This window comes from Pseudopipra pipra, chromosome 2, assembly GCF_036250125.1.
Source record: "Pseudopipra pipra isolate bDixPip1 chromosome 2, bDixPip1.hap1, whole genome shotgun sequence".
Classification (NCBI taxonomy): domain Eukaryota; kingdom Metazoa; phylum Chordata; class Aves; order Passeriformes; family Pipridae; genus Pseudopipra; species Pseudopipra pipra.
The window spans coordinates 93587380-93599931 of NC_087550.1; the positions used below are offsets into that span (position 1 = coordinate 93587380).

The 12552-nt window shown below is 42.6% G+C and overlaps 1 long non-coding RNA gene across 1 annotated transcript in view; it reads right to left on the reverse strand.

Moving 5' to 3' along the window:
• The window catches only part of LOC135410126 (uncharacterized), an 80840-nt gene that overhangs the window by 42516 nt on the left and 25772 nt on the right, over positions 1-12552 (reverse strand). Inside the window, exon 3 of the long non-coding RNA XR_010428527.1 lies at positions 7633-7719. This is a non-coding gene — a long non-coding RNA (uncharacterized LOC135410126). The remainder of the gene's footprint in view (positions 1-7632; positions 7720-12552) is intronic.

The window sequence follows — 12552 nt, forward strand, 5'->3', positions numbered from 1 at the left end:
CCAAATGAAGAGACTGATGTCTATAAGTGTTGAAGGCTCAAACACCTTTTATATTCCCATTTAGACCCTGTCCCTAAAGCTCTAACACTGAAGTAACAGCTTTATATGTCACCTTTTTTTTTAACAACTGTTACTAGTTATTTTTAAAGCCTTTATGACTAATATAATTCTAATAAGAACTTAACACAAGCCACTGCTCCAGCTTTAAAATAGTCTTAATTCAGCGTAGCTGCTTGAGAACACCTTGCTGTGAACCTGGAGGATGTTAGAAAGATATCAGAGGAGAACGGGTAGCATGGATAAAAGACTGGAAAGTATTATTGGCAGAGTACGTAGAAGAAAGAGAAAGTACTCAGTTTAGATAAATCATATTAAAGCCCAGGTTAAAAGGTGACTTGGTCATAAAAGTATCTGTATGAGGGCAAAAGGATGGCTGTAGAGGACTCTTCAGTCTATCAGACAAAGGAATACATGTTACACTGCACCTGGAAGTTCAAGCTAGACAAATTTTGACTTAAAAAAAGGCCAGAATGGTCAATGCTGGTGGTAACTAACCACTGAAATTGTCTACTGAATCCTGTGGTGGATTTTTCATCCTTGAAAATTCTCCAAATAAAATATGTTTCTAAAGTATCCCTCATTTTAACCATAAGATTTTGATTTGAAAGAAGAATGAATTCAGGAAAGATCGGAGGTATTCATAGAGCTGATACCTATAATCCTTGCTACATCAATAAAATGTAATGCAAAACACAGCAGCGAGCCAATCATTCCATTTTACTGCTCACCTAAATTCTATCCTGAGAGCCGCTGGCAACATTTTATCCGAGGTTTTGCACAAAACCATCACTGATGCAAAGCAACAGAAGAGAATTGCAGGTACTTCCTGATTTCAGATCTATGGTAGTCAATAGAAAAGAGTACAGTTAACTTCAGTGGTAGTTGGTCTTGGGTCTTACTGAAGATTGGAGAAAACATTTTTTTTCCAGCCTCATGTGTGAGTGGACACATGATTTAGAATATTTTAAAAGGCTTATAATCCTTCTAATTACTGTGGGGTTTACTGCGTCAGGCAGACAAATTTTCTGTGGTCTGCCAGGTACAAAGTTAAAACTTAACTCGGGTATTTCAGCAGAAGAGATTCAGCCCTATCATCAAAGCTAAAAGCTATTTTGGCTATAGCAAACTATTTCTGGACGAAGTGTACAAAATGAGTCCCAGAATTTACTTTAATATGTTAAAAATAATGCTGGGTATGGAAATCTTGTCATCATATTTTACCAAATTAGGTACAGAATGTACTTCTGCTTCCATTTCTGCTTCTCTGATCACATGGGGTGATCCACCAACTTAAAAGTTTGAATGTTATATACTTTTGATTGAACTTTTTTCTGAACTCTGAGTTTTTAAGAGAGTCATAGACTCAAATTTCTGGCCTTGATGAAGCCTAGAAGATACAGAGCCAATGTGTATGTCTCACACCCTGATAGCTGGATAGCTATGGACCCAACCAAGGATTGTTGGTAAGAACATGCTATGAGAAAGAACAGGATATGGCTGGAGAAGGGGACCATATGGAGGTAGGGCAGCACTTTTCTTGGACAAATATTCTTGCTCTGACTCTTTGAGATAAGCACAACAAGAAAGTGTAGAAATGAGGTCAAGAAGCGAGCATGGACTGTTGAGCAAAGGCTGATCCAGCAGGGGAGGATCAAGACCACAAAAGACACCCAAAGCCCTCTTATCTGTTACCAGGAAACTCTAGAAAAAATGAACTGCACAGGATAACTAATTTGCATAGAAAGTAAGAAACTTAGCTCCAGGGTGGGGAAAACTTGTCTATAAAAAGGTACCCTTGTGAAGCCTGAGCAAGGCCCCCAGGACCCTTGACACCCCGTCATTTGCATCAATGCTGTAGCCAGGATCTGTGATCTTCCTTTCTCTCTCCCTCTCTTTATTCTTTCTCTCTCTCTCTCTTCTCTTTCGCCCTACCTTTTATTCAAAATCCACCATTGTGTGTTTATGCTATAAGGGACTAACATACCAATTTCCATGTCCTGTGTATAATTTACTAATAAAACTTGGTAAGTTTTTGCAGACCTTCTGACTTATGTTGTTCCTTTTGGACCACAGGCATCTATGAGTGTTGGGTCCTGCCTTTCCTTTTGGAGTGTGATGCCACAGGGCTCTGTATACACAGATTTTCAATATGTGAAATTAAGGAAAGGGGGGGGAATACATTTAGAAGCAAGATCTCACAAGTTCTTAGATTCTAATGAAACTGTAAACTCTCCTTTTACAGACAAACTGAATTTTTTAGATTTCACAACTAGTCAACTTCTAGCACAGTAAGACAAGCTGCATTCATGCAGAGAATGACCTGGTAAATTCCCTTTAAAGTTTTGCTAAAGTGAGATCTGGACAATAAATTCCAAAGATGCCTAGCATAAAGTAGTAGAAAATAGCATCTTGAATGTATTAGTACATAAAAGGATTGCTTTTTAAAAGTGGTTCATTGTCTGCATATGGGGTCCTGGTGAATTCTAGATGCAAGTGGCATGTTTTATTAATGTTTTCTGGTACAATAAAAAATATAAGTCCTGGTGTCTGTTTTGCCACTGGGTCCTGCATTTTTCAACCACCCGAAACTCCCATTGTGCATGGAATGCTCAAGAAAGATGGGAAGGAGCCATAAATACTAAGAACTTGTATAACAGCAAAGATGCTGCAGTTCATCTGCACTGGTAAAGGCAAGACCTGCACATAAAGTTCCCACTCATGTGAGTTATGGGTCATTTGCTCATTAGCGAAGTGACTAATCCAGTAGTGAAGAGGATGTTTAGTGAAAAAAAATTGCATTATACTACTGACTGCTGTGATGGATTTTTTATATGCTCTTTGTGTTATCGTTCAGAAGACCCCCTTTACCCAACCCTTGGTGTTGCAGCCGTGTTATAAGGAATTTTATCAGAGCAAACAGGAGTCTTCCTAAGGCAAGAAACAATAGAACAAGCAGGAAATAAATAATAACTAGATAACCAGGAAACAGCACTAACACAATAGATGTTCATTCATTAGTTTAAACTGTCACATTTGTCCTGAAATGATCAGAACAACCACAGTGGCGCTGCAACAGTGAAGTTTACGATAAATCCACTCTTATGCATTTTGAAGGCCACTTCAGGAGAGTTAGAGGAATAAAAAGGGAAATCAAAGGTGAAACCTGACAAGGAAAGTAGGTGAGCCTGAAAAGGTTTCCAAGCATTTAAATTCCTTAAAACTTTTGAAGCGCTTACCACTGAAAAGAAGCATTGCTTCACTTACCTACCATTTATAATGACCCAACACTAATATGGTAATCTAAATGGGATGTTTAGTCATGATGGGGTTTTGTTCCTCCACATATTGTCTTTCCAGACATGGTTTAATGAGACAAGTCTCTTCTGTCATTTCAGTCCACATAACTGCCACAAGATAGTTTCAACACATGGAAATAGCATTCTGCCACTGTCTGATCACTGCTAAAATTTTATTATTTATAGATCATTTGACCAAACTACATTGATTCTGAATATTCAAATTAATAATATCATTGATTCTGGATATTAAAATTAAAAATATTTATGCAAACACTCTAAACTCTGAAAACTAGGATCATTTATGACATTTTTTAAAAAATAATTTATGATTTTTTTAAAAACTCAACCTGTTCAATGCATACGGGATGAAAAGTGATGCATAGATTCAAGTTTGCTTTGTTATGTACTGATGCTTACCAAAACATAAGGATTCTGTGTTATATTTGTAACATTCTGACTGCTTCTCCCACTTTGATTTCTTTTTTGTATCTCTTTCATTGGAGATCCTTAGAAGCAATTTTACCAGGTTGTAAGTGAAAAAACGACCTCTAACAGTGAGCAGCAAAGTTCTGCCTGCTTTACTTTGCACCTCTCAGAGTTAAAGCTAAGTTTAATTGAAGCTAATCTGTCATCACCAAAACTCCCCCTTTTTTTCTATCCTGTACATGTTGCCATACAAAGCAGAGAGAGATTTGAGGTTTTAATTGTGGTTGTTTATGACCCTCTTTGGTAAGACTTGCTGAATTTCTAATTATGTGCTTAACCACTGAAACAAAGCTCCATAAGTTACTGCATAAGAAGACCTCCTTGATTGCTTTCTTTGAAGTTACATAGCAGCCTCGATCAGTGAAAGTATAGGATTGCTTTCCTGACATTTATTGAATAACCATTATTTAAATTATTTTTCTTCTTTCAATGAGTTTGTCATGCACTGTATTTTACAACAGATCCTCTTTTTGCTTGTTATTTACATAAAAATTTCAATGCTTTGTTGCCAGAAATAAGGCAATGAACAGATACATGTAAAAGTAAAGTATGATTCACACAAAAATCAAAGATGAGTGGAAATATACTGAGAAATGCAAAGTTTTATTTTGCCATCAAATTGTATTTATTTGTAAGAAATATTTAAAATTAAAAGTATTGCTTTAAAAAGTAAACCTGAGCATCTCTGTTCAAACATTTCTAATTCATTCCAAATTAATCTGGTTTCATGGGAAAAGAAAGATGTAGTAAAAATAACATTTCTCAGCATAGTGAGGCATTGTGGTATAAAAGGTCTTGATCCATGGCCCACTAGAAGTCCTTATACAGTGACATCACTCAGCCCTGGATCGGGGCTTGAGCAAAGGATATTTTAAACCGATGCGAGACCAGAATCTAGCTCAAAATACAAATACTTTGTCAATTGCACTGAAATGTGTTTCTCTATTTTAGCAGGATCAGAGAAGAATTCTACTACTCTGCATCGGTACCTCTAAAACAACATGTTACTTTTCTGAAGAAATCTAAGTAACTGACAATTTGCTCCCAATAACTATTTCTTCTCACATTTTCACTGAAGCTATCGTTCAGTTTAGAAAAACAAAATAAATAAATACCCCAAACATGTTTTTTAATAGTGTTTTTATAGTTTGGAAACGGCAGAGAATTTTACTCTGAAAAATTAAGAAGGAAAAACACAATGCTACATATGCAAATGAAAATAAAATACCTGAAGGCTTGATTTTCCGTGGTATAGACATTACACAATAACTGACAGTAATTTAAATTTCATCATTATCATGCATTTGTAGGATTTCTTCAAAAGTTAAGATGATAGTTAATTTGAGATTGCTGACTTAGATCACAATACAGTAATTAGCCAAAATTAAAATTAAAGTCAAATTTGAAAGAAAATGAACCAAGTAATACAATGCATTGTGTAGTACTTTTTCCACAGACAACTCCACTGATAATCTTCCAGTGCATGAATTATCAGGGAAGAAATACATTCTGATTGTACAACTCTGTTACAAAACTCTTTGAATTAAGGTAGCTATGCAAGAGGCACTAGCTTCCACTGAAAATACTATGTGTGTTTTTTATATCTACTCCGAAGACGCATTTTTAGTATTTCTATTGTGGCAGGAAAAATAGCAAAGGTTTTGAGGAGTGCAGGGTGTCTCATAGTGCTCTACTGCTCTGGAGGACAGTGGTTTGTAGTTGCTTAAAATATGTCTTACAGTAAAATAATTATTTGAAAGACCAGAACAAATCCTGAATAAAAAGAGTTAACACAAACATTTTGAAGTAATTATCTGAGCATGAGGAGAAATAAAATACAGAAGGAGGAAAGGAAGAAACTGTATTTCAGCAGAAGGAGGTTTGTGTCTCTTCCTAGCATCTCTGATCTTCTGTAATTTTTATTTTTCATACTGGCAGTTTTGATCATTTTTCATAAGGGAGAGTTGCTCAGCTATCTGTTCCACATAGTTTTAAACAGAAACTGGAAGAATAAGAAAAACAAGGCAAAACAAAACCTAAACCCTGTATGCTCCATTTGCTGAATATATGGTTTCCTTCCCCCCGTTGTGTCTGTGCCAGATGGCACTACACTGGGTTGGATGATAATAAACATGAAAAATACAGTCAGTGCACGAGCAGAGATAACTGTGGCTGAATGTACCAGGACTGGAGCTGGTAGGGGGAAGGGGCAGAAGTTCCAGCTGTGAGAGAAAAGCAAAGTTCTGCTCCTCAAGGGAGGAGCTGATCTTGTTTCCAATTAGCTCCTATTGGCAGGGGCACATGGGGCCACTGGGAAAGAAGGCTTTCCCTGGTTATCCCAGCACCCTGCCCAAAGGGCAGATTTGGGACCATTTCCCTCCAAGTAGAGCCCAATCCATTAACCTGGGGTGATGGGAACTGTTTTGGTACTGTAAAGGACAGAGAGCCTGAGCAAGCTAACACACCTTTGGGTTTCATCCCTGGTATGTGAGGCTGGCAGGCTGCTGAGAAGGGGTAAGGTCCACCTGGCAGGATGGCTTAGAATAGGGCTGCGGGGAGGGGGGGGACGGGACATGTCTGGGTCAGAAATGGTGACTTGACTTTGTGCGCACCTCTCCCTCTCCCATGGTCTGGCCATCTCATCATCGACTCGGAACAGTGGTGTCCACAGAGAGGACCCCCACCTCTACATATCCCCAAGGCAACATCTCCCTAGGAGGCCTGATGAGCTGCTGCTCCTCTTTGAAGCTTCTCCTCCACAACCTCTTTCTGGAAGTACTTCAGCAGAGATCTGGATAAAGATGCACCCACTTACAGTAACAGGGCATTTGGGATCTGGTCATGTGCATTGCTGTTGTCCTCTGTGTAGGCACTGGCAGCACAACATTGCTTTTCCTCTGGGTTTCTGCATTCAAGCCAGTGAGTGACCCAGAGGGTACTTGAAGCATGTCCAACACCTCCCAGTACATAGATTTTGGGGGACCCATTTATCTGGTAGGTAAAGTTTTAAGGCGGTAAGTGAACAAATACCTGGCAGAGAAAGGCGCTTACAATGCATATAATCTCTTTCAAAACATTTTTATGAGGTAGGTAGCAGTCTGAGTTCCTGCTATTACTCATTTGATCACGAGGCTGATGTAGTTGAAAACAGGTCTTCTTTTAATCCAGTAATTGTCCTTGGAAAACTCTCTTTGGCAAGGGGAAAGATCTTCCAGCCAGATGTGTCTATGCATTAATTTATTTGCCCCATTCACTTCAACCTCTCTTTGGTTTTCTTTGTTACTCTCATCTTTTCCTTCTTACTGACCACTGCATTCTGAATCGGGCAACCTTAATTTTAGGAAGCCAATCAAATCACGGAGAATAATTATTTACTTTTAAATAATTATGTCCTTTGCAATTTATGTGATGTTATTATAGAATCCATTACCCAATCTAAAGAGAAAGAGCCAGTTGAAGGGGTAGGAAAGAAACACTGAATTTCTTTTGATCCCAAAAATACTGTAATTAAGAATTTCTTAGCTCAGCTCTCTTAAACCGATGAAACTTTCCTCTCTGCTCCTGCATGAACGCTAAACAGTCCACATTCAAAGGTGACCACTAATATGTGTGACCACTCCATCTATGAACCAGGCAGTGTCTGAGGCTGGGGTATTATCCGTCTCTGTAGGCTCACTGTAAGACTGTTGCTGAAGAAGAAGATTTGGATTCATTATTTCCTATGAGATAGGAGATTGAGGAGAGGCAAAAGTAACCCCCAACATTTTTAGATACCGGTGGCACAGACCTTTGCTCCATGAGCACAGGCTCCTGACATGAGGGTGGAAGAGAGGGGAGTTTCCTCTGCTCACCACATGGTGATCACAAGTGTCACCTACAGACAAAAGAAAATGAAAAGGAACGATAAGTGAAACACAGGCAACGATTTCGTCCCTTGAAAATACACATTAATCATCTGACAACCCTCAGCTTCACTGAACTGAAAGTTCAGTTCGTTTCTCATGGCAGGGCTAATTTTGGGACCAGTGCCGGGAGGCGAAGCTGAAGCCGGGCTGGCAGCAATAGTTAGGAGCGGCAACTGCATGAGTGTATTAAGAAACCGAGTATTTACAAAAACTCCTAACGGACCCGTAAATACCCAGCTTAGCTGCTGGTTTAATCACTCGCAAAGACATTGCCTGACTCTTTTAAAGCCCCGCATATCTGAAGTTTTGGAAGGAACTGTGAATAAATACTTCACTGCCTGCTCAGAGCGACCTTTCCTCAGCATTAGCTCATTAGAGTGCCTGAAAGAGACCCGACAGAAAATAAGTTAAATGCAACTTAAATCGTCATCCGACTCGACTCTAAAAACAAGAAAGGAGAGGCGTCCACCAAAAGGTTGCAAAAGGCGTCAGCTGCACTGCGGTTATTAGGAGTGGAGGGAGAGGGATTGCGGGACGCGAGCGGGCAATGTGGCTGGGATCCCAGTCCCCAGTTGTTGGGGGGGGGCTTTTTTCCTCCCTTTTTTCCCTTTTTCACACTTTTTATTTTCCTCACTTTTTCTTCTGGTGACTTCGAAAGATGTCACGGCAAAGTGAAATCTTTGTGGAGGCCTGATCATGCATTCAGACTGTAGAGTTTTCAAAATGTGATGTTTTGCAATGATGACATTAGAGTAGCAACCAAGGGTCCGAGACAGCAACGCCTGCTGCAGCTGGGCTTCGCTTTGAAATGCCCAAGACAATGGGGGCCACTGTTCTTCATCGCTTCGCCTTTCCATTCCATTTGCATAGTCTGTTCTGCCTGATTGACCAGCTTGGGCTGTCCAAGGGACCAGTATTGTTCACAGATCACTTCAAGATGGCACAGATGACAAGATTCAGGTGAGAGATGAAGTGGGATGATTCTCGAATGCCATAAGGAAAAGCTACCCTGGGAACTTTTAGCTCAAGAGAAATAATTCAAGAATCTAAGCAGTTAACAGATTTTATTTTTTAAAAAAACCCTGATCATTATTTGGAACTACGCTGCCACGACACACAAATAACAGGAGGTTTGTGTGTTTCGTTGAGGTATTTTTTTTTGTTTGTGTTTGGTTTACGTTGGAGGTATTTTTTTTTTCTGGTTTGGGTTCGTTTTTTTTTCTTTTTCCATCTCACACCTCACCTTCCCCAGGCTAGTCGTTCCCTTCCCCAGGTGGGGAGTGGTGCCGTTGGAAAACTTTGTGAATAACAGTTTGCTTAAAAAAAACAGTCGACAATAAATAAAGCTCATCATAGAGGCGAGTTTTGAAATTCCTGGGTGCCTGCTCCGTAACTAAATGCCCGGATTAATAAGTTAATGTTCATAAAGAGCTTTCGACGTGGAAAACCCTCCTAGAAAGGCGAAGCGCGCAGAGCACTGTCAACTGCCTCCAGGACGGCAGTACCCCCAGCCCAGGCTTCGTGAGGGGAGCGAGGGGAGGCTGGAGAATGCCTCACTCTTCCCGAAGAAGTTGTAAACGCTCTGCTGGCCCAGATTCACGACTGAAATGTCATGGTCTGGGCTGCTTCCCTCCCCCCCCCCCCCCAAGTACTGGAGTAAACACACATACATGGCAGCGCCCCTAAAATGAGTTTCATTTGACACCGATGTTTTGACTTCATCTCAAAAAGACAAAATCTTTGTCATACAAGTATGTTTTCCCTGGAGGGGTTTCCAGAACAATTTGCTATAATTTCTTTACACCTAACGGAACTGATGGGATCTGAGCAGTAAAACATATTCCCACAGTAGTTTCGCTCTCTCGCGCTCTCTGTTACCCTCCTGGGGTTCAGATCACTCTTTAGTATATAAATATTGCCAATAATTGTGCTAATATGGTGATTCTCGGAAAGAAGCAGAACTCTCTTCTCCTCGTGTATCAGACCTAAAGCCATGCGACTTCTGCTTAATCTCTCGGTGTTTTCTCTCCTAGCTGCTCATCTTTCCCCTGCAGCGACTAATACACTTAATTACATGATTTACAAGAATTGCCAACAAGGTCCCACGGGCCGCTAAAGACCGATCCCCACCCGGCGAGTGGGGCGTAAGGTGCATGCCTGTCTGCCACATAGGCACCTCAAAGGGAAAGTGTCTTCAGCAGGACTCGGTTCATCAAAACTATCCAAAATATCAGGCCCTTCTCCACCGTTTCACACACACCCACACACCCCTCTCATGTTGTGTTCCGGTCCCAGTTGGTTTGAGGGGTGTCGTTGTTCCCCCCTTTCCCCCCTCTTCCCCAACCCCCCTACCTAGAGAAAGGGGTTAAAAGCTGCAGAGGAAACTTAAGTGGCTCTGAAGTTTGTTTAATTTCCCTCCAGTGTTTACTGATAATTCGAGAGACGCTTATCTCGGGGAATATAACGATTAATACAACCGCAGGTTTCCAGATAAGTGATTGTGATGGAGATTGTTGGCGAGAAAATAGACAATTATCCGCTGTTAGCTTTACATAAAGATCGCATTAACTTGAATTAGTTATCAGACAAAAGAACATCAGAAAGCTGCACCTTTCTGCCAAGGCAACCGCTTGCAGGCGGTGTGCTCCGCACAAGCAAACGCACCGCTGCCTCCCCAGCATCTCGCAAGCATGAAAGGGGCGGCGGGCCCGCGGGGCCGGGGGGGGGACGGCACCGACACGCCGCGCTCCTGCGGAGGCACGGCCGCTGCGAGGAGCGGGAAGAGCGAGCCTCGGCACCGGGGGATCGCTTTAATATCAGCTGCCCGGCCGGGCCGCTTTCATTTCCATAGGGCGAAATTAACATGGACGTGGGGCAGGCGCTGGGGCGGGGGCAGCGCGCCAGGGGAAGAAGCGGCGTGGCTGATCGCCAAGGAAACCTCGCTGAAAGGGAAGGGTAGAGCATGTGGCTATTAAAATCCCGACACAATAATAACATTAAGGAAAAAAAATAAAACCATAATGATAACTTGGAGGCAGCTCTCCATTTGCATATGAAACCAGCGGCCAGAAGTGCGGCAGTTCCGAGGTCGTCCTCCCCCAGCAAGACTGAAAAGCCTTTTGATTATTTCTCCTCTCCCTAGGAAAGGCTGATTCCTCCGTAATTGATACGGGGAAGGGCCGTAATTAATTTTGCAGCGAAGTAAAGTGCAGCTTCTTCTCCCGGCTAGAGAGGAAGGGCTGAGAGCGAGGAAAGGGGGAGAGGGAGCGGAGGCGAGAGGAACTCCTTCCGAGAACCCCTAATTAAAAGAAATCACGCCTCACCCTCTCCGGCACCGAGACCCCCTCGACTCCTCACCACCCCCTCGCTCGCCGGGGAGACAAGAAGGGCAGGGACCGTGGGCTGCTTTCACCGAGTCAGAAAGCATTCACCAAGCGCTTGTGGTGCGGGAGGTTTCTGTGGGAATCGAGTGGCTCGAGTAATTGGAAGGGGAGGCGGGTGCACTCTCGGCTGGTTTCACTCTGGAATTAAAGGCAGCCTTCAAAATAGGGTGTTTGTTAGAGAATTTCAGAAGGGAGGAAACCTGCCATTTCGGATCAGTGCATTTTCTGTGCTGGGTTTCCAGACAGACCCTTAAGCACCGTGTTTATCTGCATAAGGGAAGAGGGACAGGGGTGGGAGGCTTTTCATGTGTGATGGGGCAATAGGGGAAAAAAACGGCGAGGTACTTCAGGCGGCAGGCTGAAGCCTAACAGATGCTGGAATACAAATCAGCTCGGGCGAACAGGGGCACATCAGGTCCATGCCTGAGGTAGCCGCGAAGGGAGCGGAGAGGGTATGCCAGGTGAAGTGGCGCTGCTCCCACCCGGGACGGAAAGTACCGGGAGCCGTCCCCAGCCTGGGGACGTGCCGCTGCCGCCGCTGGGTCCCCGCTGAATGGAGCGGATAATGATCCCCGGTTCCCAAGGCAGGCTTGCTGCTGCCTGGTGAGCCTTGGATTTGTGTGGTCCAAGCCTTTCCCAGCTTGTCCCATTCTGTCACCGGGATAAGGGGCTCCCTCGGCTCGTTTGCACCTGCGTCGCTTTTGGCTCCTTCAGGAATGCGCTGAAGCTTGTAATCAGCTTTGTGAAGCCATTGAGTGCACGGCTGAGTGAAACTTCCAAAGCTCGCAGAAAACTGGCCCGCTGAATAGGAGTCAGCATGGGGCTTCTCTCCAAGCCCCTGGCCTGCCAAATTCCAGCAGAGCCCCTCACAATCAGTCCACACAAGCTTTACTGCTCTCCCCGCACTGAGAGAAGCGAGAAAAGAAAAGCTAAAATACCAGTCACCGAGGTTAGCGGTTTGTTCCCAGATTAATGGCAAACGCTTCTCTGCCCAATCCCAATTCACTCGGGGTGTGTGTGTGTATACACATATATATATACATATATATATGTGTGTGTATGCATATAGATATACGTGCATATGAATGTGTATAAAAGCCTATGGGTATAACAAGAAAAGGAAGAAGGAAATAAGGGAGAGTTATTAAATTTTTATTTTATGTGACCACAGGGGTTCTTGTGGCACCAAATAGGTAGCAGGCTGTCTTGCTGTCCCACGGGGTTATGCTATTCTCATCTCAATCTTTTCTGCAACGGTATGTTTTAAGGCTCTGGATGAATGTGACTCAACTGCAGTCTGTTTTTCCATCTGGAAGTGATTGCATACCAAACAAAACTCTGGGGGAGAGCAAGAGAAAAGCAACGGGCAGGTTTAAAAAAAAATCAACTCTAGCATCACTAAACCCACTTTAGGATAAC